The sequence below is a fragment of the Delphinus delphis genome, chromosome 9 (assembly GCF_949987515.2).
Source record: "Delphinus delphis chromosome 9, mDelDel1.2, whole genome shotgun sequence".
In the NCBI taxonomy this organism is placed as follows: domain Eukaryota; kingdom Metazoa; phylum Chordata; class Mammalia; order Artiodactyla; family Delphinidae; genus Delphinus; species Delphinus delphis.
The window spans coordinates 25,010,960-25,036,818 of NC_082691.1; the positions used below are offsets into that span (position 1 = coordinate 25,010,960).

Here is a 25,859-nt window from a genome sequence, read left to right on the forward strand (position 1 = left end):
CTTCCCTTACCCTGACCCTCCAATTAGTATTCAAAGCCAAATTTGCATTTCTTTTTTAACTTAAAAAGCTTTATTTTCAAGGAAATCTTTTCTGAGAGGTATGTGTAATGAGGAAAATGATTTATCCCGATTGTCTGTTAAAACTTGTTTTCAGGAAAACCTGTGTACATTTCACTTCCTCATTTTCTACATGCAAGTCCTGAAATTACAGAATCTTTTGAAGGCTTAAGTCCAAATGAAGAAGAACATAGTATGTACTTAGATGCTGAACCTGTAAGCAACTACATTATTGATCTGATTTAATACTGTTTTCTAAAAATGAAGGAAAAATTATATTAGCTCCATTTTCTCAATCATATTTATTGATCATATTTATTACATCAAAATCTTGATAAATTACTTACTTTTACCTCAATGAAAATTACATTGATCTCTTCCTATTGTTGCTTATGAAATGTCACAGTAATTCTAGCCTAGGTTTTTAGCATGTGGAATTTTATAGACTTTTTAATTGTTCACAGGTCAGGGAAAGCAATGATGGAATGATTCTAACTGGCTTAAAACAATTTGGTATAAATTACAATTTTATGCTCATTTTATACTTAACTACAAGCATTGCTTTTATGAATTGACACTGTAGATTACAAAGGATTAAAAGAGATTTTATGGGTATATGTGTATTTGAGGCAAGATCTATTATACTTAGTGTCAGGAAAAAAATCTATTAAATTTCCAATAGTGTAACAGTTTCACCTTTTAATTTATTTTAATATTCTCCTTTTCAAAATTTAAACGACATGCCAGAATTTTAGCAGGCATGTTTCAGTTTAAATAATGATAGAAGTAGTATTATAATTATACTGATGATTCACAGGTTCTGGCTGATATATGGTTGAACATGCATAGCTCAGGATTTAAATTGACTGTATGAGTTCTAGGTAACAGTATTGTTGTTGTTGTTGTTGATCCTCCAAAACCAGATCAGAAAAATACCACAAATCTAACTAAAGCTTAGACACGAGGCTGGGAAAAGGAATTGTGTGCGTGCATGCATACGCATATGCGTATACATCTGTATATGCACAGGCATATACAAATAAAATTTAATTATGGAGAGTTATGTATGTGATATTTAATATGTTCAATTAACTATTTAATAAATTTCATAAGTTTCAAGTAGTACAGTTTCACCTTAGGTTCTACATAACAGTAAAAATAAATTTTGGATTTATAAAAGACTTTTTTTTTTAAAGGAAGTGGGTAATTATTTTAGTTTGTTCTCTTTTTAGGTATCTGGATTTACTTTATGATTTGAAAAACAGCTGCAGATCAATATACTGGTTAAGCCAGCAAGAAAAATTGAGTGAGTCTCTTGAACGAGCTTCATTATGATTTTTAGTATTTTCTTCTAAGAATATGAGTATATCTATGAAAGGAAGGGGAAAGAACATAAAATGTCAACTTCTCTTTGGCTTAATGTCATTAAATAATTATTAAATGCTTGTAACTTTCATTTGTAATTTAGAATTATATATATTTTCTATTGAAATGGTATTTACACACATTTTGGAATGAGTATATGGTGGCATTGCTCATTTTGCTAGCTGTCCAAATATTTCCATGACCATAGTTTCTAGAATTCATATTTTAGTTTCCTGGCATAATTTGTGAAAGGGAAAATATATGCTTAGAAAAAGTTAATTTAATTAGAAATCTGTATTAGAAAGATTTATAAGAGTGAAAGATGTCTGAGAAACATCCATATTAAAATTTAAATGATTTATTACAGGGAACAAAAATTAGTTGCAAGAGCAACTAATTTCTGAACATTCATTTACACTAGTAATTACTAACATTTCTGTTATACATGTGTAATGTATTAGTATAAATTTTCATAATTATTTTCAGTGTATATAACAGAGCATTAAGGGGTCTGACACAGACTATATGATGCCTGTTCTTTGGCTTAATGAGGTTAGTATTTTTTAATCTATTAGTCACTAAAAACAGTAAACTTCTTTGTATATAGAAAAAGCTTTTGATGTTTGAAAACTGAGTAAGTATGTATAGTATTTGAAGTATGAGTTTCCATTACCCATATGGACAAGTTCATACATTATTAATTATATAATTAATTATTTTGAGAGAACCAAGACACACAGAAATGTCAGGATTATGTTAGATTTCAGTGTTTTTATTTTAGAATGACAAAGTACTTCCTATCACTTAAGATTATTTTCATAATGCATCTATTAAACACTGTTTCTTGTCATACTGCCTGTGATGGGAAAGAGGCAAACGTGAAACTCCAAATAACTCAATGTGAATTCTGACTGCTAATAAAAGCCAACCAAGTTTATAAAGACCAGGTCTGAGTAGGTATAGGCAGTTTATCTATTACCTGACAAGATATTTTTAGTGTGAATCATGGAACTGATTAGGCACAGAATTAGGACACGCATTTCATAAGCCTTTAGAGGAAGGAAACTGTTGATATTTGCCATTTCCCTCTGTCACTAGGAAACATCATTTGGAAAACTGGAAAATATTTCTGTAAGACCATTGTATTGATCAGTGAAGCCAGTGTATTGAAAACTGCTATATAACATGTTTAAAGGGAAGAGGATTATATTTCTCTCTCTAAATATTCCACCTTGGCATTTATTACCTTGTTTGACATGCAAAAGGACTTCCATTGGTTTGTCTTACAGATAAAGACGACTAAAATGTATGCAGTGTTTTGAAAAAAGACTGATACATAAGTGGAGGGTTTTGACTATTTTGCTCCACTAAACTACCCAAATAATGCTAAAAATTATTAACTTGATTACAGACTGGCACCATTTGGTGATGAGAAGAGAGCAATGTTCATAAATCAAGTGACTGGAAAAATAAACCTTCTTGGTCTGGTAGAAATGATCTTAATGAGTGTTGGTGTGGTGATGTTTACTGCTTTTATGATTTCATACTGTGCATGAAGATCAAAGTAAAATAAGTAAGTATATAACAAAAATTATATAGAGCTTCAATAACAGTAGTTTATATATTAGCTGTTTTCATTTTATCAAAAAGAGGTTATAAATGAGGCTGCAAATATTTCTGAACATATCTGGTCAACTAATGTTTTTAATACATCTGTGAAGTTTTGAGATGCTTAATGTAAGTTAAAATATAAATGAAGGCTGAATGAGTAATAAGGCGTATTAATATCAAGCATATCACTATATTACATGTTTATTCTGGGAGGAATGGGCTAAAATATGAAATTGTCTCCCTTGAAAAGTTAGACTGTTGCACAAAAGCTATATATGTGCTAACTTTTCATTTCTTGATTATTTCTAGCTAATTATTTTAGAAATCACAAACAATTTATTATGTCACTGACTAGGAAAGGTTATGTAAAAATGAAAATGGTAGATATTTCGGGAGACTGAAATTTACAAGAGAAAAGAAAATAAAAAGCAAAATTCAATAACCTAGAAATTAATGAGAAATAAAAACTCAGTAAATGATAGAGATAAAATAGGATAAATATGCTATTTTAAAATGAAGATAACATATTAATACAGAAACAGGATTTTAGCATATAGACATGCCGTCCAAAATCACGGTGTGCACCCTATATGTTTAAATGTGGATGCCCTGATGAATGATTACAATTCATGAACTAAAACTGAACACAACAGTACAAGAAAATTGAAGAAAAACAATGTTCAACGCAGGAAAACTGAATTACTCAGAGTTTACAGGAAAAAATCAGGTAAATGTGGACAGTAGGAGTTTTAGCAAAACTGTAGAGGTGGTTCAGGCCTCTGTGTTTTAGACATTACTGCCTGTGGCCCCTTGTACATAGAGGAATGACTGTCTGACCTTATCTCCCCTAAATGGAAGCCTTTCTTTAATAAACATACGTGGAATAAGTATGGCCTGCGGGGGGTAATTTTCCACTTAACCATAGTTTCCATCCTTCCTCCCTTCCTAGGAACCTCAAAAAATATATACAAAAAAAAAAAATATATATATATATATATATATACACAATCAAAATAAAAGCAATATACTTAGTATGAAAATCACAACTTTATAACAAGTCTTACACCCAATCCAAAAATGGGCAGAAGACCTAAATAGACATTTCTCCAAAGAAGATATACAGACTGCCAACAAACACATGAAAGAATGCTCAACATCATTAATCATTAGAGAAATGCAAATCAAAACTACAATGAGATATCATCTCACACCAGTCAGAATGGCCATCATCAAAAAATCTAGAAACAATAAATGCTGGAGAGGGTGTGGAGAAAAGGGAACCCTCTTGCACTGCTGGTGGGAATGTGAATTGGTTCAGCCACTATGGAGAACAGTATGGAGGTTCCTTAAAAAACTACAAATAGAACTACCATATGACCCAGCAATCCCACTACTGGGCATATACCCTGAGAAAACCAAAATTCAAAAAGAGTCATGTACCAAAATGTTCATCGCAGCTCTATTTACAATAGCCCGGAGATGGAAACAACCTAAGTGCCCATCATCGGATGAATGGATAAAGAAGATGTGGCACATATATACAATGGAATATTACTCAGCCATAAAAAGAAACGAAATTGAGCTATTTGTAATGAGGTGGATAGACCTAGAGTCCGTCATACACAGTGAAGTAAGTCAGAAAGAAAAAGACAAATACCATATGCTAACACATATATATGGAATTTAAGAAAAAAAAATGTCATGAAGAACCTAGGGGTAAGGCAGGAATAAAGACGCAGACCTCCTAGAGAACGGACTTGAGGTTATGGGGAGGGGGAGGGGTGAGCTGTGACGGGGCGAGAGAGAGTCATGGACATATACACACTAACAAACGTAGTAAGGTAGATAGCTAGTGGGAAGCAGCCGCATGGCACAGGGATATTGGCTCAGTGCTTTGTGACCGCCTGGAGGGGTGGGATAGGGAGGGTGGGAGGGAGGGAGACGCAAGAGGGAAGAGATATGGGAACATATGTATATGTATAACTGATTCACTTTGTTATAAAGCAGAAACTAACACACCATTGTAAAGCAATTATACCCCAATAAAGATGTTAAAAAAAAAAAAAAAAAAACAAGTCTTACCCTACTTCCAATCAGATTACTGACTGTAAGCTGTCTTATACAGAAATTCTGGAGCTGCCACTGATAATTACTGACCTTCTTTTATGCACCAAAATTATGCTGTTTTACATGAATTATCACAACTAATCTCTAATAAAATTTTATGTTTCCAATAGCCAGGGATTCATCAGCAACCATTCTATTTGAGACATTCCAGAAAATTTAAAATTTTAACAGTGAAAAACTGTCCATTTTCAAAATGTGAATCTAATCTAATATTAAAAAAATAAAGTGGAACATTTGGAACAATATTTGTGAGTATGTGAGACTGAGAGCTCGGGCCTAGGAAGGCAACTCAATCTTTTGTTCTGATGCTTTCTGCCTATATTTATTCACTAAAAAAAGGACTGAACAATTCTGCCTACAATCCTTTGAACAGAATATATTCAAAATGCTAATCTAATATATTCACATTATAATGAAGGAAATACTGCATCACCTTTAAAACCTGTCATTAGTCAATTAACAGATAAGTTATGATTAAACAAAGTAATTCATATGACTGTTTATATAATAGATAGAAAAGATTATCCACTTAAAAGCCAAATTACAACAAAACCTTGTTCTAGTGGGAAAATATGTTTTTCAAAATGAAGTATAGTAGTTGTAAAACTTTTCTGATACTATTCTCTACTAAAATTATATGATCTATTTCATCAGTGCTTAATGAGCCCTGAATGTCCAATATCTTGGGTCTCTATGTGGCTAAATTAAGGTGAAAGATTGAAAACTTTCTAGAGTGTCTTTGTCAACAAGTATATTGACTTGGCTTAAACATTTGACAGTTACAAGGAAAAGTTACTGCTCTTTACACAATGATTTGCCTCTTTTTTTCTTTACAGATAGAGAAGAACACTGTTCTCTGTAGATTACATGATTTACTAGATTTAGAAGAATCACAGGTATAGATTTCCTTAAACAAGCCTCAGTTTTAGTATTGTTATAATTGTGCCTTTGGGCAGACTTACACACAATTGAAAAAATAAGGAAATGGGTGTACAAGAGGGAATAAAGCAAAGATGGTGGAGCTAAGGTGTGCTTTTACTCCATGAATCACAAAGAGAGTAAGCCAATAGTCCTTTCGAAAGTAGCAGTATATACACCGCTAAATGGAGGATGGTCTGAAGGGACAGCAAAGAGTGGAAATGTTCATCCAGAGCAGATTTAACGAGCTACCCCTCCTTATCTGGCCAGACGCAGCTCTTGAGAGCTGGGAAGCAGCCTTCCTTGTATCCTGGAATGGGAAAATAACTGCCTTATCCATGAAGTTCATCAGAATTTTTCTCTGTAGCTTGAGAAACTGGGCTAACTTATAGAAAATATGATATCTTATATATGTAGAGAATTTGAGTATTACCTGTTTTATTTTTTCACAACTTTCTGATAAGTACTAAGTACTTACCTCTCTTCTACTTTCCAGGAAGCAAATGAGTCTTCACATTCATGCACCAAATACGTCAGGACCATTCTTAATATCGACCTACAAAATGAAGATTTGTATGCTTTATTTTTGCAAAACACACCTTATCTTATAGTTGAAGAACTGGGGGCACTTTTTTTTTGCACTGAGCATCAGCACATTTCTAAAGGATTATTAGGATGCCAGTGAAGTCCATACTTTGAACAAAAATAGGTACCTTTTAAAATTCAACAGGTACACACAATCGAATTGATTTAAGTTGCTACAGACTTCACTTATTCATGATCCCATTATTCTTACTTGGTATTGATTCACTAATTAATTCCCTGCTGGCAAATTTGGCAGAGGAGTAGGCAATATAAACAAATCCTGGACCCTGAACTCTTGTCTTCCTCATCAAAGAGGAAATAGCATTACCTTCATCAGTGCCCCTGCAACACACAGACCCCAGGACTGTCAGGGCATTGCATTTCACAAGCATCAACTATTTTGAAAGACATTTAAGAATGGTAACCAAATGTTTGGCCTATGAACCATTTATTATACATTACTTAAGTTTCCTTCTCTATGGAATCCTTTGTACAGCATCAGTAGGCACTATAACCATGCTCTTTACAAGAATATGGCTTATATTTTTGTCAATGATTCTGCAAATGGACATGTATAAGGACTTTGTCATTTTCCATGTTCTGCAGCTCTTCTGGAAAACTGAGTAGATTTTGATCTTTTCATTCAGTTGCATACAACTTATGCTTGGCAACTTCAGAATGCTGTGCTAGTATTAAGAGATATAAATGATAATAAAGAAATTATTGTGTGGAAGAGTACAAAGTGTAGAATGTGCATTCATAGTTATTTGTTGTAATATTTCTTTCTTTCATAGTAACTGCAGAAAGACTGGTTTCAATCATTAAAAGATGTCCTTTCTTAAATCCCTGTGCTTTGCCTAGTTCCTGTTATGTCACAAAACAGTCTAATTTTATGTCTGCAGTAGTCTATTTGAACTTTTATTTCTTTATGCATCTATATTCTTTTCTGAAACATTTTCTTCTGAAACATTCTTTCTAAATTCACTCTTGACCACTAGGCTAATTTTTAAAGCAAGTTGGGGGAAAAGGAATAAAAGATACCTGGTTACAGCTTACCAACCAAGTATCTTTTACCCCTTGGTTTCATCCTTTTCAGCAGCAGGACTTAAGCTCTAGACTGTGAAGGATAACCCTACTTTCTTCAGCAGGGGTTCACTTTTGGCAGAGATCACGAGTTCTCCTAAAAAGCTCCCCATAGAAAGGGAAGATGGACCACATTCTGTCTTATGTTTTACAACCAGAAATTTATAGGACAAAGTATTTGTAACTGATTTGTTTGGCTACTAAAATCAAGAATAATTCAGTCTCCTCATATTAGGTGCCACAGTAAATACTGAAAACCCCAAACCAAGATACCACCATTTCCGAAGGATCTTTGGAAAATCTGAAGATACTCAAAATATACTGATATAATGTCCTTTCATTTAATTGGGAGGGGAAAAAAGTATCCTCCTAAGATATGGACATGTGAAATCCTAGACATCCTCTTCTGATACTTGAAAGTCTACTCCCTTTGCATTAGGATATTTGTGGACATGTTGATCTAGCAGGAATATAAAGGATACTTTTTAAATTCTTAAAATAAGTAGGGCTGAATGATGTAAAGTAGAAACTCTTCAAAAGGAGTGAGAAATTGCATATCCACCTCATGGTAGAACCATAAAACCAATCAATGACTCAGATTTTTAAATCTTCATACAGAAATGAATCTCATAGTATTTATACATCAGGAAAAAGATTTTGACTTATGTGTCTTTAGTATTATTTAACTAAATATATGTATATTCTAATCTTCATCATTCCTCACCATATTTTCTTTAAACTCTAGAAATTATGAACAAGATGAAAGAAAATCCATACACAAACATTAGTGAAATACATTAAAAACACCCAGTAGAAAATATGATACTTTCTTTAAAAAATGATAGATTTTTTAATGAAAAATATATTTGGACGTGTGTGCATGTGAGTGAGTGAGTGTGTGTGTGTGTGTGTGTGTGTGTGTGTGTGCGCACGCACTGAGATGGAATGAGGCACTTTTGGGAATGCATTCAATGTATGACTTGTAGTTTGCCCTACAGAAAGTGTAATATAGCATCTGCAAAGGCGTTAACACAAATTAGAGAATCTATAGCATATTAAAATGGGTTAATGTTTACTCTTGCTGACAAGTACATGAAGAAAGAGAATAATGTACACAGCTTTCAGTTCTCAGAAAAAAAGAGGATTTCATTTCAGTAAAAAATGTAGCTATAGGCAAACTAGCGATCACTGAAATTTTACACTTGTGAAGGTGCTGGATATTTGTGTTTAGATATAATCTGTCCCATTATCAATGTCTGATCTACACATTAATTATCTTTGGAGCCTCAGTTTGTTGCAGGTGTGTTACAACTCTCAGTTCAGTGTTTCCGGTTGAAGTTCAATGTATGAGAGACACTGTGGCTGCTCTCTCTTCATCTGCCTCTTCTGGCCCGTCTACAACTCTAAATAACCACTCCACTCACTCCACTTAAATGATCACTGTCCCTTACCCTTTTCTGCATACACTAACAGAACTACCTATGATTGTTTTTCTGGGTTATTTGCAGTGAGCTGAGCTAATGGACTAAAAATGAATTAGCGTTGAATATTGTTATGAAATACATACAGGCATACTCTGCTTTCTCCTTTCCTGACTCAAACGTAGCTGCATTTTTAAATATTTGTGAACATAAAGACTTCCATGATTAGAATAATGATTTACTTTTCCTTTATAATTTTTGAATGTGTTTGACTTCAAAGTTGTTTGATATTGCTACTATAATTCTATATTAGCTGCTTTTGTGTATGCATGAATTATTGACATATTAACTCCTATTTTCTTTTCCCAACTGTTCTCAGATGCTAGTAAGCTTATGTGTGCATATTTCAGAAATGCGCTGTTCTACACACTCATGAAGAGGAATTGTGACATAGCTAGGAAAACATAAATGTTTTAAAGTTTGGTTTCTTTAATTCTGTGAAATCTGAGTCAGCAGCCTCAGAACACCTGAGAACTTTTTTAAAAACAGAATCTCAGATGCTAACCCAGACCTACTGAATCAGAATCTGTAGTTTAATAGGATCCTCAAGTGATTCACATATACAAAAAAAAATTGGAAAAGTCCTGATTTTAAGTCATACAGAAATTGGACCACCTATGTAACCGTTTTATTTGACTTGTTGCTGCTATTACTTTGATTTATCAAGGACTTAAGAGAGCAAAGCTATATAAGCCTACTGAGACAAAAGGAAACCCATCAGACTTGAAAATCTGCTATACATATTCCACTGTTTTGTCGTTTGCCTTGTTGAGCCTGTAAATGGTATTTTCAGATAGTATTAGAGCTAATCTATATGGCAGGGTAGAAGATGAAGTGCTACTAACTTTATTGTCTCAATTTTCTGGAATATGTTATTTGATCTGCTTGACAATATTTATGACAAACATTCATACTGACCGCATGTAAAGTAGGAGATAGTATCTCTTACCTGCCTCTGACCTAACACTGGAGATAGTTCCCAGAATTTATCTGAGATGGAAATCATCCACTGGAATAAAGGGACTCTTCAGCATCCAGGAGTTTTACATATTATATAAGTTATAAGGAATATATTAACAGCTATAGAGCTTTACTCTGGGCAAGATAATGGGCAGGATTGATAGTTTGGAGGATGTCAAGAGTGGGATAAGGAGCGGGAGAAAAGGAGAAGCATACAAAGATGAGGGCTTATTTCTAGAGAAGAATGAGTGTCTATACAGTTATAGAAGAATAAATAAGGCCAGTGTGGAGGAGAGAACTATCTAGGCTCAAAGAGCCAAGTTGACAGCTACTGTTCTTCTCTAATCCTACCCTCAGCCTACATAGTTGAGGACCACGGTCATTATGAAAAGATAGGTGTACATGAAAGGATAGGAAATAAGTGGTGGGTCATTTTATAAACTCCACCTCCTAAATATTAAAGAGGAGAATTTAGTTATTGGAGACTTTGAGGAACCATCTTAAAATAGAAATCTGGATTGTGAGAAAGTATTAAATATCTTCAGATTTTGATAGAGACCAGGGAGCAGGATTCTAAAACTTTTCTTATTTCTGAAACTTTTTGGAAATATTAACATACGTTAGTGTTGCACATTTTTCCATAGATATCTGAATAATCATTTAAAATTAAAGGTCCTATAAGATTGTGAGAATTATCTGTATTGATAGTCAGCCACTTCCTTTTGCCCATCCCCATTCCCTTCCCACCCCAGCCTGCCACCAGCACACATGTAGCATGTTTCTAGAAGTATAAGGAGGGGTATCAGAGGAGTAACCAACTGAATGGGCAGTTGAGTCACTAGGATTCAGAAATTTCTTCTACAAATAATTTCTTGCTGAAATGTGTTATTTTTCTGTATTATTTATATTTGTTGTGTTATTACTGAATATTTAGCTCTGGTTCCAGTTGAAGATGGCAACATAGGAAGATCCTGAACTCACCTTAACTCACAGACACTTCAAATCTACAACTATGTAAGAAACAATTTTCTCTGAATAAACTAAACGCTAGCTGAGCAATTCCTGCACATAGAGCAAGTGAGAAAAATCCACATCAAAGCAGGCAGGAGAGGCTGAGACACAATCTTGTCAAAAATTCCACCCCCAGCATGGCAACCAACATTCAGGAGGAGACTTAAAACCCATATCTCTTCCCAGAGGAGCAAAGAGTTTGAACCCTACATTGAGCACCTTAGCTTTTAATATCTGCACCTGAAAGATGAGCCCCCAGAACATCCAGCTTTCTAAGCCAACACGTCTTGCATCCACGAGACCCACAAGGGTATAACAAACTGAGAAATGACTCTTAAAGGGCTCACACGCTCAGGTTCACCTGCCCCAGGAGCAGGTACAAAAGTAGCAGAACAAGAGGCACCCAGATTGTATATGAAAGAGGATCATTTGCTAACCTTAAAACGTCAGACTGAGGGGCAGGCATCTCACTTAACACACATACAGAGGCCTTCTAGGATACTTTCTGGGGACAGGGGCTGGTGACACCATCTTCACACTCTTCCTCTTCCTTGTTCCCTACCCCCACCGTGGACACCATGCTTATGCTCTCCCTCTGCCTCACTCCAGCCAGCAGATGCCAATTTCACATTCTCCCTCTGCAGTGCTAAGGAGAACCTGTATCTCAGAGACGGGAGCAAGTTTACACGAATTTGGTGATTCTGCTTTTATATGTGGTGCCGTGATTTTGGAGGCTACTTCCCAGGGGATACCCCTTAACTGCCTGACTCTAGAGGCCAGATGGCCTTGAGTTCCCAAGTCTCATGGGACTGTGACAAATTGGAGAGACAGTTCTTGGTTGACTACCGCCCCCAGGCCACTGCACAGAAAACAGACTGAAACACCCCCATTCTTTCTGTGACAGAGGCCTATTTGTTTATCCTGGAGCTTTGCTGAGGGGCAGACCTCAGGACTGGCACACATTTAGAGGCCTACGGAAATACTCTCATGGAACATAGGCTGGTGAATGCCAGCTCAGTTCTCTCTCTTTGTCTCACCACAGCTCACTGGTATCTCCCAGAAAGGAGCTTATTCACTTGGCTGAAGCCCTGATTTTTGCAACCGCCACCCAGGGGAACACCTCTGGAATATCTGTCTTTGGTAGCCAATGGTGCTTACAATTGTGGTCCCACAGGATAGTATGAATTTGCATATTTTAAAAGCTGCAGCCTGAGGTCTGGCTTCCAGTCAGCTTGAATCTAGGTGCTCACTGAACTCCTCTTTTTTGGGACACTATAGGTCTTGTACACCCCCAAATACTTGCAGCCATTAAAAATAAAACAGGCTGCTTGGACAATCACAGATATGTGAGAGACAAACAAGAGCTAGGGCACGAATGAGTGATATGGTTCATTTCCTGCACAAGATCACTCCTTCAAGACTGGAAGAGGTGGCTATTTCATCTAATGCACATAAACCAGCACAGAGAGTCAAGCAAAATAAAGAATTAAAGGAATATGTTTCACAAAAAGAACAAGATAAAACCTCAGGAAAAAAAACCTTAATGAAATGGAGATAAGTAATTTACCTGATAAAGAGTTCAAGGTAATGGTTGTAAAGATGCTCACCGAACTCAGGAGAACACAATGAGAACTTCAACACAGAGAGAGAAAATGTAAGAAAGTATGAAATAGCAGTCACAGAGCTGCAGAATACAATGACTGAACTGAAAAATACACTAGATGTGTTAAATATTATAGTAAATGAAGCAGAAGAAAGAATCAATGAACTCAAAGACAGGGCAGTGGAACTCATCCAGTCAGAACACCAAAAAGAAAACGCAATGAAAAAACTGAAGATAGTTTAAGGGACTTATGGAGCAATATCAAGTGGACTAACAGTTGCATTATAGTGGTCCCAGAAGGAGAAGAGAGAAAGGCGCAGAGACTTTATTTGAAGAAATAGTGGATGAAAACTTTCTTAACTAGGGGAAGGAAAGAGACATCCAGATCCAGGAGCACACAGAGCTCCAAATAAGATGAACCCAAACAGACCCACACAAACACACATTATAAAACATCAAAAGTAAAAGACAAAGAGAGAATCTTGAAAGCATTAAGAGAGAAACATCTTGATCCATACAACAGAATCCCCATAAGACCATCGGCAGAACTTTCAGCAGAAACTTTGCAGTACTGATGGGAGAGGCATAATATATTCAAAGTGCAGAAAGAAAACAAAAAATCTTCCAAACAAGAATACTCTACCTGGCAAAGTTATTATTCAGAATTGAAAGAGAGATTTAAAATTTCCAGGCAAGCAAAAGCTAAAGGAAGAAATTACCTTTGAACCAGCCTTACAAGAAATGTTAAAGGGAACTTTTAAGATGAAAGAAGGGTGCTAATTAGTAACAGGTAAACATATGAAAGTATAAATCTCACTGGCAAAGGTAAACATTATATATGGTAAAGCTAGTATGAAGTTTAAAAGTCTAAAGTAGTAAAAATAACCATAACTACAATAATTACTTAACGGATATATAAGATAAAAACATGTAAAATGTGACATCAAAAACAAAATATTAGGGAGAGAGTGAAAATGTAGACCTGTAGGATGTGTTCAAACTTAAGTAGTTATCAAGATAAAATAGACCAGTATAAATATAAGTTGTTATATGTAAGCCTCATGGGAACCACAGAGCAAAAACCTATAATAGATGGACAAGAGAAAGAGAAAAAAAGCTAAGCTTACCACTAAAAATGTCATTAAAACAAAAAGGAAGGGAACAAGAGAAGAAAGAGAGAGAAACTACAAAATAGTCAGAAAACAATTTACAAAGTGACAGTAAGTACATATCTATCAATAATTACTATAAATTTAAATAGACTAAATTCTCCAATCAAAAGCAAAGAGTGGCTGAATGGATTAAAAAGAGAAAGGTTCATCCATATGCTGCCAGCAAAAAACTTACTTCAAATATAAGAATGTATACAAACTAAAAGTGAAGGAATAGAAAAACATATTTCATGCAACTGGAAACCAAAAGAAAGCTGGGGTAGTTATGCTTATAGCAGACAAAAGAGACTTTAAAACAAAGACTGATAGAGACAAAGGAGAGCATTACATAATAATAGAGGGGTCAATCTAAAAAGGATGAAGCATTGTAAATATTTATGCATCCAATACAGGAACACCTAAATACATAAACTAAATATTAACAAAAGTAAATGGAGAAATAGGTATACAATACTAGTAGGAGACTTTAATATCCTAGTTACATCAATGTATAGATCATCCAGACAGAAAATCAATAAGGAAACATTGGGCTTAAGTGATAAGTCAGGCAAGATGGACTTATATATAGATATGGATATGGATATAGATATAGATGTAGATAGAACATTCCGTCCAAAAGCAGAATACACATTCTTCTCAAGTGTACATGGATCTCCAGGATAGATCATACGTTAAACCACAAAACAAATTTTAATAAATTTAATAATACTTTAAGAAGATTAAAATAATATCAAGCATCTTTTCTGATCACAATGGTATGAAACTAGAAATCAATTTCAAGAACAAAACTGGGAAATTCACAAATATGTTCAGATTCCACAACATGCTACTATCCCAATGAACAACCAATGGGTCAAAGAAGAAATCAAAAGAGAAATCAAAAAATATCTTGAGGCAAATGAGAATGTGTTTCAAAATATGTACAAAATACCAAAATTTATTGGACAGCAAAAGCAGTTTTAAGAGGGAGTTCACAGTGATAAATTTCTACCTCAAGAAACAAGAAAAATCTCAGACAACCTACCCTCACACTTCAAGGAACTGAAAAAAGAGAAAAAAAATGAACTCTTAAGTTAGTAGAAAGAAGGAAATAAAATCAGAGCAGAAATAAATGGAGACTAAAAGAAAATAGAAAAGTTCAATGAAACTAAGAGCTGATTTTCTGAAAAGAGAAATAAAATTGATGAATATTTAGCTACATACACCAAGAAAAAAAGAGGATCCAAAAAAAAAAAAAAACTAGAAATGAAAGAGAAGACATTACAGCTGATACCACAGAAATACAAATGTTCCTAAGAGACAACTATTGACGATCATATGTCAAGAAATTTGAATACCGAGAAGAAATGGATAAAGTCCTAGAAACATACAAACTGCTAAGACTGAATAATGAAGAAACAGAAAAACTTAATAGACCAATTACTAGTAAAGAGATTGAATCGGTAATCTAAGACCTCTCGCCAAACAAAAGTTCAGGACCTGACAACTTCATTGGTGATTTCCACCAAACACTGAAAGAAGAAATGACACCAATCCTTCTAAGATTTTTTCAAAAAATAGAAGAGGAGGGAACACTCCAAGCTCATTTTATGAGGCCAGCATTACCATGATACCAATACTAGATAAGGAAGCCACAACAAAAGAAAATTACAGGCCAATATACCTGATGAACATAGATGCAAAAATCCTCAATAAAATATTAGCATAGCAAATTCAACAACACACTAAAAGGATCATACATCATGTTCAGTGGTATTTACTCCAGGGGTCCAAGGATGGTTCAAAATATTCAAATCAAACCCTGTGATATACCACACTGACAAAATGAAAGATAAAAATCTTATCACCATCTCAATAGATACTGAAAAACATTCACAAAAGTCAACATCCATGTATGATAAAAACTCTTAAAGTTAGAGGGAACTTACCTCAACATAATAAAGGCCATATATGACAAGCCCACAGCTAAAATGAAACTCAACAGTGTAAACATAAAAGCCTTTCCTCTAAGACTGGGAATAAGACTAGGGTGCCAACTCTCACCTCTTTTATTCAACATAGTATTCCAAGTCTTAGCCACAGCAATCAGACAAGAAATAAAAGGTGCAAAAAGGAGGTGAAAAACCTGCACACTGAAAACTGTAAGACAATGAAGAATGAAACTGAAGAAGGCAGAAAGAAATGGAAAGATATTCCATCCTCATGAATTGGAAGAATTAATATTGTTAAAATGTCTGTAGTACCCAAAGCAAACTACAGATTCAACACAATCCCTATCAAAATTCCAATGGCATTTTTCAGAGCAATAAAGCAAATAATCCTAAAATTTGTATAGAACCATAAAAGATCCTGAATAGCCAAAGCAATTTTGAGAAATAAGAGCAAAGCTGGAGATATCATGAACCCTGATTTCAAACTATATTACAAAGTTATAGTAATCAATGCAATATGGTATTAGCATAAAACAGACACATATATCAATGGAACAAAATAGAGAGCCCAGCAATTAACTCATGCATATATGATTGTCTAATTTACAACAAAGGAGACAAAAATATACAATGGGGAAAGGAGAGTCTCCTCAGTAAACAGTGCTAGAAAAATTGGAGAGCCACATGCAAATGAATCAAATTAGCCCACCATCTTACAGCATACACAAAAATTAACTTAAAATGGATTAAAGACTTGAATGTAAGCCCTGAAACCATAAAATGTAAGCCCTGAAACCATAAAACTCCTAGAAGAAAACATAGGTTGAAAACATTGGTGAAGATTTCTTTAATTTGGCAACAAAAACAAAGGCAACAAAAGCCGAAACAAACAAATAGAACTATATCAAACTCTACATCTTCTGCAAGGCAAAGGAAACCAATAAAATTAAAAGGCAACCCTCATAATGGGAGAACATATTTGCAAACCATATATGTAACAAGGGATTAATACCCAAAATATATATAGAACTCATGAAACTGAATAGCAAAAAAAGCAACCTGATTTAAAAATAGGCAGAAGATCTGAATAGACATTTTTCAAAAGAAGACATAAGGATAGCCAACAGGTACAGGCAAAGATGCTCAAACATCACTAACCATAAGGGAAATGCAAATCAAAACTACAGTGAGATCTCACCTCACACCTGTTAGAATACCAACCACGAAAATGACAAGAGACAACAAGTGTTGGCACGAATATGGACAAAAGGGAACCCCTGTGTTCCGTTTTTGGAAATGTAAATTGTGCAGCCACTTGGGAAACAGTTGGAGGTTCCTAAAAAAATTAAAAATAGAACTACCATACTATCCAGCAATTCCACTTCTGGCTATTTATCCAAGGAAAACAAAAACACTGATTTGAAAGATATATGCACTCCTCATGCTCATTGCAGCATTACATACAAAAGTCAAAATCTGGAAATAACCTAAGGGTTCATCAGTGAATGAATGCATAAAGAATCTGATACACACACACACACACACACACACACACACACACACACAATGGAATATTATTCAGCCGTGAAACTTGGAATCCTGCCATTTATGATAACACAGATGGACCTTAAGGGCATTATGCTAAATAAAATAAGTCAAACAGAGAATGACAAATACCATATGCTCTCACTTACATGTGGAATCCAAAAGAAAAAAGAAAACAACAAATTCATGAGTACAGAAAACACGTCAGTGGCTGTCAGAGGCAAGGGATGGGTGTGGGGGAAATGTGTGAAGGGAGTCTAAAGGTACAAACCTCCAGTTACAAAATAAATAAATCCTGAGCATGTAATGTACAACATTATGACTCTAGTTAATAATAATGTATTGCATATTTGAAAGCTGCTAATATAGTAAATCTTAAAAGTCTATCATAAGAAAAAATATTTGTAACCATTTACAGTGATAGCTGTTAACTAGACTGATTGTGGTGATCATTTTGCAGCATATGCAAATATCAAATCATTATGTTATACACCTGAAACTAAGGTAATGTTAGACAGTCATCCTTAGGTATCTGCAGGGGACTGGTCCAGGACACCCACAGACACCAAAATTCAGGGATGCTCAAGTCCCTTATATATAAAATGGTATATAGTACAGTTGATCCTCTATGTCCATCGTCCACACCCCCAGATTCAACCAACCACAGACTGAACTCCAAGTCTGATTGAATCTGTGGGTGGGAAGCCTGTGGATATGGAGCAGTGACTGTCTTCAATTATACAAGTTTTTAAAAGTGTATTCAGCTATGCTAATAAGAGTAACAAATAACAAGAATAGATGAAACTAAGTGTGAAAGGAAGAAGCTAGTGTGACTCATTAAAGTTTAGCATTTTTTGAAAAAGGAAGGGGTGGAAATGTCAAGTACACAAGAGTAAATAAATCTGTAAGACATTATATTTGTAGGAGACACAGAGGTATCCTATTTGTCCCCTCTCCGTATCACACAGGGAAAAAAAAAAAGTAAAAACTATGCTGTCCATCAGGTCACTGGTTGTCTGCTGCTGTGGCAATACTTGCTCCTGTGTCTCTCCAACACAACAAGGGTAGAATTAGACACCAAGCACCTTCTGTATTTTGGACTCCCCTGCTCTTGAATCATGTACCTCGGGATTCAGGTGTAGTGAGTCTTCTGCCTTGCTTGCACCCTGTCCAAAGTTTGGAAACCTACCCCATCTCTCTCTCCTAATTTCTCACTATGTATTTTAAACTGATTTTAAAATTACGGTATTCAACTATCTAAAGTTCTCTGAGATTTTTTGTTCTAAGACCTCTGGGAAACTGCCTCAAAGTGTATTTGGAGGCCACTGTGTATTTTAAACTGATTTTAAAATTACGGTATTCAACTATCTAAAGTTCTCTGAGATCTTTTGTTCTAAGACCTCTGGGAAAGTGCCTCAAAGTATATTTGGAGGCCACTACTGTGTCAAGGTAATTTCCTACCCAACTCTATAGTTATGTTGTGATCAAAAACAAATTTCTGTTTATTTAGAGTAAGCCAGCATGCAAAATACAAGGAAAATATTCAACACACTTGCTTAATAAACAAAAATTACAAATAGTGTATACAGTATAAAGCCCAGATGGCAAATAAGTTTCTTTTAGCAATGGTTTGATTGTAGTTGCCTGAAATCATTTGGTTGAGAAAGACTGAAACTGGCTGAGAAAGATATATAGACAGTCCAAGATCTGTGTAGACCAAAGGCCACGAACAGATAGCAAGCTCTATCGTGAGAAATGTTAAGAGAAAAATCCCTGGACCTCTAGGGAAAGGAAAAGTCCCTAAAGGTAACTATGAAATGGGCAAGTTAATGTGTAGGTTTAACCACTGACATCAGTAAATGAGATAAACATTTATGGTCAAATAATTTAATTCACTGTCACACTGTAGAAATATTTACAAATAAAAATTCTCAAAGTTCAGCATATACTAATAGTAAGGTTCACTTTTAGATATTAAAGCTGCATGTTTGACTCACTTTTATATACACGCTGGAGAAGATATTTATTATTGATGAAAATGTGCTTAAAGGACCAGAACAGGAGCCAGCGAACTTTTTCTGTAAAGGACCCGATAGGAAATATTGCAGGTTTTGCAGGTCATATGACCTCTGTGGCAGTTGCCCCTACTCAGCTCTGTCATTGTAGCACAAAGCAGTCATAGACAATACCCAACAAAGGGGTGTGACTGTGTCACAATAAAAATTTATTCACAAAACAAAGGGTGAACTAGAATTGGCCCACATGCCAGTTTGTTGACCCCTGTAGCAGAAGGTGCTTCAATTTTGTAGCTCTTGGTAGCATGAGTAATCATTTTGAGTGGCTTGGTTAACCTGAAAGTTTCCTACAACACTACAATTATGCTAACCAATCACAGCTATGTAAAGTATATGTTATGTTGAATTCGGACTACATAAAACAGCTATTCTTCAGCTGACTGAATTGCTTTGCCACACCAACAATGAACTCTGGACTTTGGGGATTAGAGGCCCATGTTACCATCTGAATGGGGCTGCTCTGCTTGATACGATCTGAATGATTAAATAAGAAGTGTTAACCATATCTTCAATCAGTAGGGCCCTCTCTTTTAGATCAAAACTCATTTGCTCTCTTCTCAGGTATTCCTTACACTTGTTGGACAATTAAATTTTGATTTGCTTTTCTTTTAATGGGTAGAAATTTACAAATTCAAGTTTTTAATATTTCAAAAAATCTTTCTTCAATGAGATCTTTTATTATTATTTTTGTAACAATTGTTCTGGTTTCTACTGTGAATAAATTTAAAATTCCTATATCTCCTTTCTCTTTATGTGATGGATAGAAATTTGGTTCTGATACCTAGGTTTGAATTCCAGGCCTACCACATACTGTGCGACCTTGAGAAAATTAACTCCTCTGTGTCTTAGTTTCCTCATCTGTAAAATGAAGATACTGGCACCTCCATCATGGAATGCCTTTGAGTAATAAACAAGTTAGTGCATATGAAGTCATTTCCACAGTAAATGAAAGAGAGCAACCACTCAAATGTTAATTAAGACCTTGCCTATCAAACATTTAAAGAAGAATTAATACCTATCCTTCTGAAATTATTCCAAAAATTGCAGAAGAAATATTCTCAAACTCATGCTATGAGGCCACCATCACCCCAATACCAAAATCAGACAAAGATACTACAAAAAAAGAAAATTACAGGTCAATATCACTGATGAACATAGAAGCAAAAATCCTGAACAAAATACTAGCAAACTGAATCCAACAGCACATTAAAAGGATAATACACCATGACCAAGTGAGATTTATCCCAGGCATGCAAGGATTTTTCAATATCCACAAATCAATCCATGTGATACACCACATTAACAAATTGAAGAATAAAAACCATATGATCATCTCAACAGATACAGAAAAAGCTTTTGACAAAATTCAACACCCATTTATGAGAAAAAGTCTCCAGAAAGTGGGCAGCGAGGGAACCTACCTCAACATAATAAAAGCCATATACATCAAAAATACAGTTAACAACATACTCAATGGTGAAAAGATGAAAGCATTTCCTCTAAGTTCAGGAACAAGACAAAGAGGTCCACTCTCACCACTTTTATTCAACATAGTTTTGGAAGTCCTAGCCATGGCAATCAGAGAAGAAAAAGAAATAAAAGGAATCTAAAACTGTCACTGTTTCCAGATGACATGATACTATACACAGAAAATCCTAAACATGCTACCAGAAAACTACTAGAACTCATCCAGAAAATCGGTAAAGTTGAAGGATACAGAATTAATACAAAGAAATCTCTTGCATTTGTATACACTAACAAGGAAAGGTCAGAAAGAGAAATTAAGGAAACAACCCCATTTACCATGGCATCAAAAGAATAAAATACCTAGAAATAAACCTACCTAAGGAGGCAAAAGACCTGTACTCTGAACACTATAAGATACTGATGAAAGAACTTGAAGATGACACAAACAGATGGAAACATATACCATGTTCTTTGGTTTGAAAAATCAATATTGTCAAAATGACTAAACTACTCAAGGCAATCTACAGATTCAATGCAATCCCTATTAAATTACAAGGACATTTTTCACAGAACTAGAATAAAAACTCTTAAATTTGCATGGAAACACAAAAGACCCTGAATACCCAAACCAATCCTAAGGGGGGAAAAAAAGGACCTGGAGGAATCAGGCTCCCTGACTTCAGACTGTACTACAAAGTTACAGTCATCAAAACAGTATGGTACTGGCACAAAAACAGAAATACAGATCAATGGAACAGGATAGAAAGCCCAGAAATAACACCACACAACTATGGTCAATTAATCTACAACAAAGGATGCAAGAATATAAAATGGAGAAAAGACAGTCTCTTCAATAAGTGGTGCTGGGACAACAGGACAGGTACATGTAAAAGAATGAAACTAGAACATTCTCTAACACCATACACAAAAATAAAATCAAAATGGATTAAAGACCTAAATGTAAGACTAGATACTATAAAACTCTTAGAGAAAAACATAGGCAGATCACTCTTTGACGTAAATCACAGCAATGTCTTTTCCGAACTGTCTCCTAGAGTAATAAAAATAAAAACAAAAATAAATAAATGGGACCTAATTAAACTTAAAAGATTTGCACAGCAAAGGAAACCATAAACAAAACAAGAAGACAACCGACAGAACAGAAAAAAATATTTGCAAACAAAGTGATCGACAAGGGATTAATTTCCAAAATATACAAACAGCTCAATATCACATAAAAAACAAACAACCCAATCAAAAAATGGGCAGAAGATCTAAATAGACATTTCTCCAAAAAAGACATACAGATGGCCAAAAAGCACGTGAAAAGATGCTCAACATCACTAATGATTAGAGAAATACAAATCAAAATCACAATGATGTGTCATCTCACACTGGTCAGAATGGCCATCATCTAAATGTCTACAAAAAATAATTGCTGGAGAGAGTATGGAGAAAAGGGAACACTCCTGCACTGCTGGTGGGAATGTAAATTGGTACAACCATTATGGAGAACAGTATGGAGGTTTCTTAAAAAATTAAAAATAGAACTACCATAAAATCCAGTAATCCCACTCCTGGACATATATCCAGAGAAAAGTCTAATTCAAAAAGATATATGCACCCCTGTGTTCACTGCAGCACTATTTACAATACTCAAGACAAGGAAGCAAACTAAATATCCATCAACAGAAGAATGGATAAAGAAAACATTGTACATATATACAAAGGAGTATTACTCAGCCATAAAAAGAATGAAATAATGCCATTTGCAGCAACATGGTTGAACCTAGAGATTATTTTACTAAGTGAAGTAAGTCAGAGAAAGATAAATATCATATGATATCCCTTATATGTGGAATCTAAAAAAATGATACAAATGAACTTATTTACAAAACAGAAACAGACTCACAGACTTCAAAAACAAACTTATAGTTACCAAAGGGGAATGGTGGGGGGAGGAATAAATTAGCAATTTGGGATTAACATATACATACTACTATATATAAAATCAATAATCAACAAGGACCTACTGTATAGCACAGGGCACTACAGTCAATATTCTGTAATAACCTATATGGGAAAAGAACCTGAAAAATAATGTATACATGTATATGTATGACTGAATCACTTTGCTATACACCTGAAACTAACACAACATTGTAAATCAACTATGCTCTAATATAAAAAATTAAATTAAAAAATTAATAAAATGTGATATTGACACACACATTAAAAAAGGCCTTGTAACTCTGTTAGATCATAGCATCTGTGAGTTGGTTGTCTAGTAATTCATATTTCTCCTCTGTCAAAATTAGTAGCCCAGGAAAAATTACTCAAATTAATCAACTATGGAAAGAGGAAAAATTTTATTATTACTACATTGTAGTATTGTATCCTGGATTTGAATTTACCCTACGTACAGGCTAATAAGTTAGCCTAAACTGTTCAGGGATGTTGGCAGAAGGCACATGATACTCCTGGGACAGAGACAAAAGACTTTGTTACAGCTCAGTAAAAAAGCATGAGTATTAGCCTACTGGCTGTCAGTTCCCCTTGACCTCAAATCTCACAGGGGAGATGTAACAAGGTCAAATGGACTGTGCACATAGTAAGTTTATATCATAGCTGAGGAAGACTGAATATCAGGAATCTACCACTTTGAAAGCAAGCAGTAAGCAAGGCCTCTTTTTGTTTCTTTCAGTTGTATGCCAGGCTGAGCAGGGTATATATAATAGGTTAGTTTTTCTTTATTCTTTCTGGCTATATGATAAAAAGTTTGGTAAACGTGGGTAAAAGACACTAAAGTGATTTCTTCTGGGAAGACTTCTCAGAGCGCTTAATGTGCTATAAAATATCCAAGAGGAAAAGTTACTGTTCAGTGTTTCCCAAAGTTTTATGACCATGGTTTCTTTTTACTTAATACTTATAAATGCCAAGTACAGTTTTTAAAAGTACTCTTGGTTACTGCTATTTTGCTTGCCTCTCACAATTTATTTTGTCTTTTTTTTAAAAAAAGAACATTGTAATATATTTAATCTATGCATGAATATAAAGTGCTTAGGCAGAAAGCAGTACATATAAAGTGCTCGATATTTGAAATTGTTGTTTTCCCTATTCCGTGGCTTTCACTTACATCCTAACTTTAATCATCTGATCATGGTAGTAACTGCATTGTTTTATTAACTTTTTGTACATGACACATTCCTGGACCACACAGCTACCATTTTTAACTGAATGCTAAATATTCCTTTAATTCTCTGCTGTAAATTTCTGAAATTCTTCTCTTACTCTTACGTGTGAGATAGCTTACTAATGATTTAATCTTTTTTTATATTTAATATGTCCTCATTCTGTGACAAATTCTATTCATCATTGTACAATATTTAGATTAAGCTATCATGACATTCAGGAGACATCAATCAGTTAATGCCATGGCAATTTTGCTCATAAAAAGAAGTTAAGGAGTGTTATTAGCTGTGGCAGATACAGTGGTAGCCCCAAATATTCTGTCCACTGCCCTGCATCTGTCAGACCCCTACAATTAGGAGCACTTATGCAATAAATGCTGGCTGATTGTCCGTGGATGGCAGCGCCACAGAATACTTCCTCAGAAGCATTGCAGAGCATTCAGGTCCTTATCAGCTGCTGCTACACCTGACCACGTGCAGATGAGATGGTGGGCTCCCATCAGCTTGACTTCCTGGGTGACCGTGTGGAGCACAGCCCCACCAGCTCTCAAGTGTGAGGCATGTGTTATAAGAAAGAAATCAACTGTTGTTGTGTTAAGCCATGCAGATTTTGTTAAGTTACATGATCATGAAAAGAAAAAGTTTTGAATAATAAAAGAACCCCCAAAGCTAGAAGGTTTTAAAGTTGTCTTTGAAGTAACCAACAGCCTATATACTACCTGTGTTAATAAAATTGGAAATCTTGAAGTTTCTTATATTTGAGAATTAAGATATTCTGTAGTAATGTTTACTAAATGGTGTCCCTTAGAACACTAATTCTGGGATATAATAATAGATGCTATATGGGAAAAGCTGGTCCTCTTGTAAAATATTTGGGAAATATTACAAACTAAATAGCCCTCTTGGGGAGTCAATAAATATAAAAGCATGATATATGTTCCAAGACACAAATATTCCTTTAATCCAATGTTTTCTAAATGTAAGCATGGAACATGGTTTTTTCCATTAAATATTTAGGGTAGTAACACAGAATTCTAATTTGGGAAAGCCAACCTAGAGAAATGTTTAGTACTTCTTTCCAATAGGGCTGCTAAGTGATAGAAGGATTATGCATATTTCATATATTTCAAGAGCTCCAGATAAATGGGTACAATATAAGGAAGACAGAGAAGATACATGTCGGCTCAAAAAAGCAGCCCCTTTACTCCTAAGAAAGTGCTTGAATGGAAATAAGTGAGGACAACACTCAAATTTAGCTGGCAGCAGTCAAGCTCCAAATGCAGATTATTTGAGTGGGTACCTAAAGCACCTGAACCTTAACTTCTCAGTCATGAGAAAAATTTCCTATTACATGTAAAATTTTGAAACAGATAAACAAATGGAAGTACAAGTGCACACAAACGCATGTGCGTGCACACACATGTATATGTATATATATGTGTGTGCATATATGTGTCTGTTTATATATGTATGTGTATACAGATAAGAACATAAAAACTGTCCTGTTTCACACAATATTTGGTTTCTCAAACAAGCATATATCCTAAATTTTATGTGTAATAAGTTTGGAAAACCTGAATTTAACAAAACTCAGCCAGAAAATATTTACTGAACACCTATTATGTGCCAAATATTATTCCAAGATCATCAGATTCTAGTTCTTGTTTCTTATTAAGC

At 34.8% G+C, this 25,859-nt stretch overlaps 1 long non-coding RNA gene across 3 annotated transcripts in view; it reads left to right on the forward strand.

Moving 5' to 3' along the window:
* LOC132431389 (uncharacterized) overlaps positions 1-7,468 on the forward strand; it is a 42,852-nt gene extending 35,384 nt beyond the window's left edge. For 2 of the 3 annotated variants that reach the window (XR_011246591.1, XR_011246593.1), the window contains exons 5-9: positions 155-273; positions 1,290-1,363; positions 2,834-2,995; positions 5,997-6,056; positions 6,575-7,468. This is a non-coding gene — a long non-coding RNA (uncharacterized lncRNA). The remainder of the gene's footprint in view (positions 1-154; positions 274-1,289; positions 1,364-2,833; positions 2,996-5,996; positions 6,057-6,574) is intronic. The other variant, XR_011246592.1, reaches the window with a different exon arrangement.
* Positions 7,469-25,859: the final 18,391 nt, after the last annotated feature.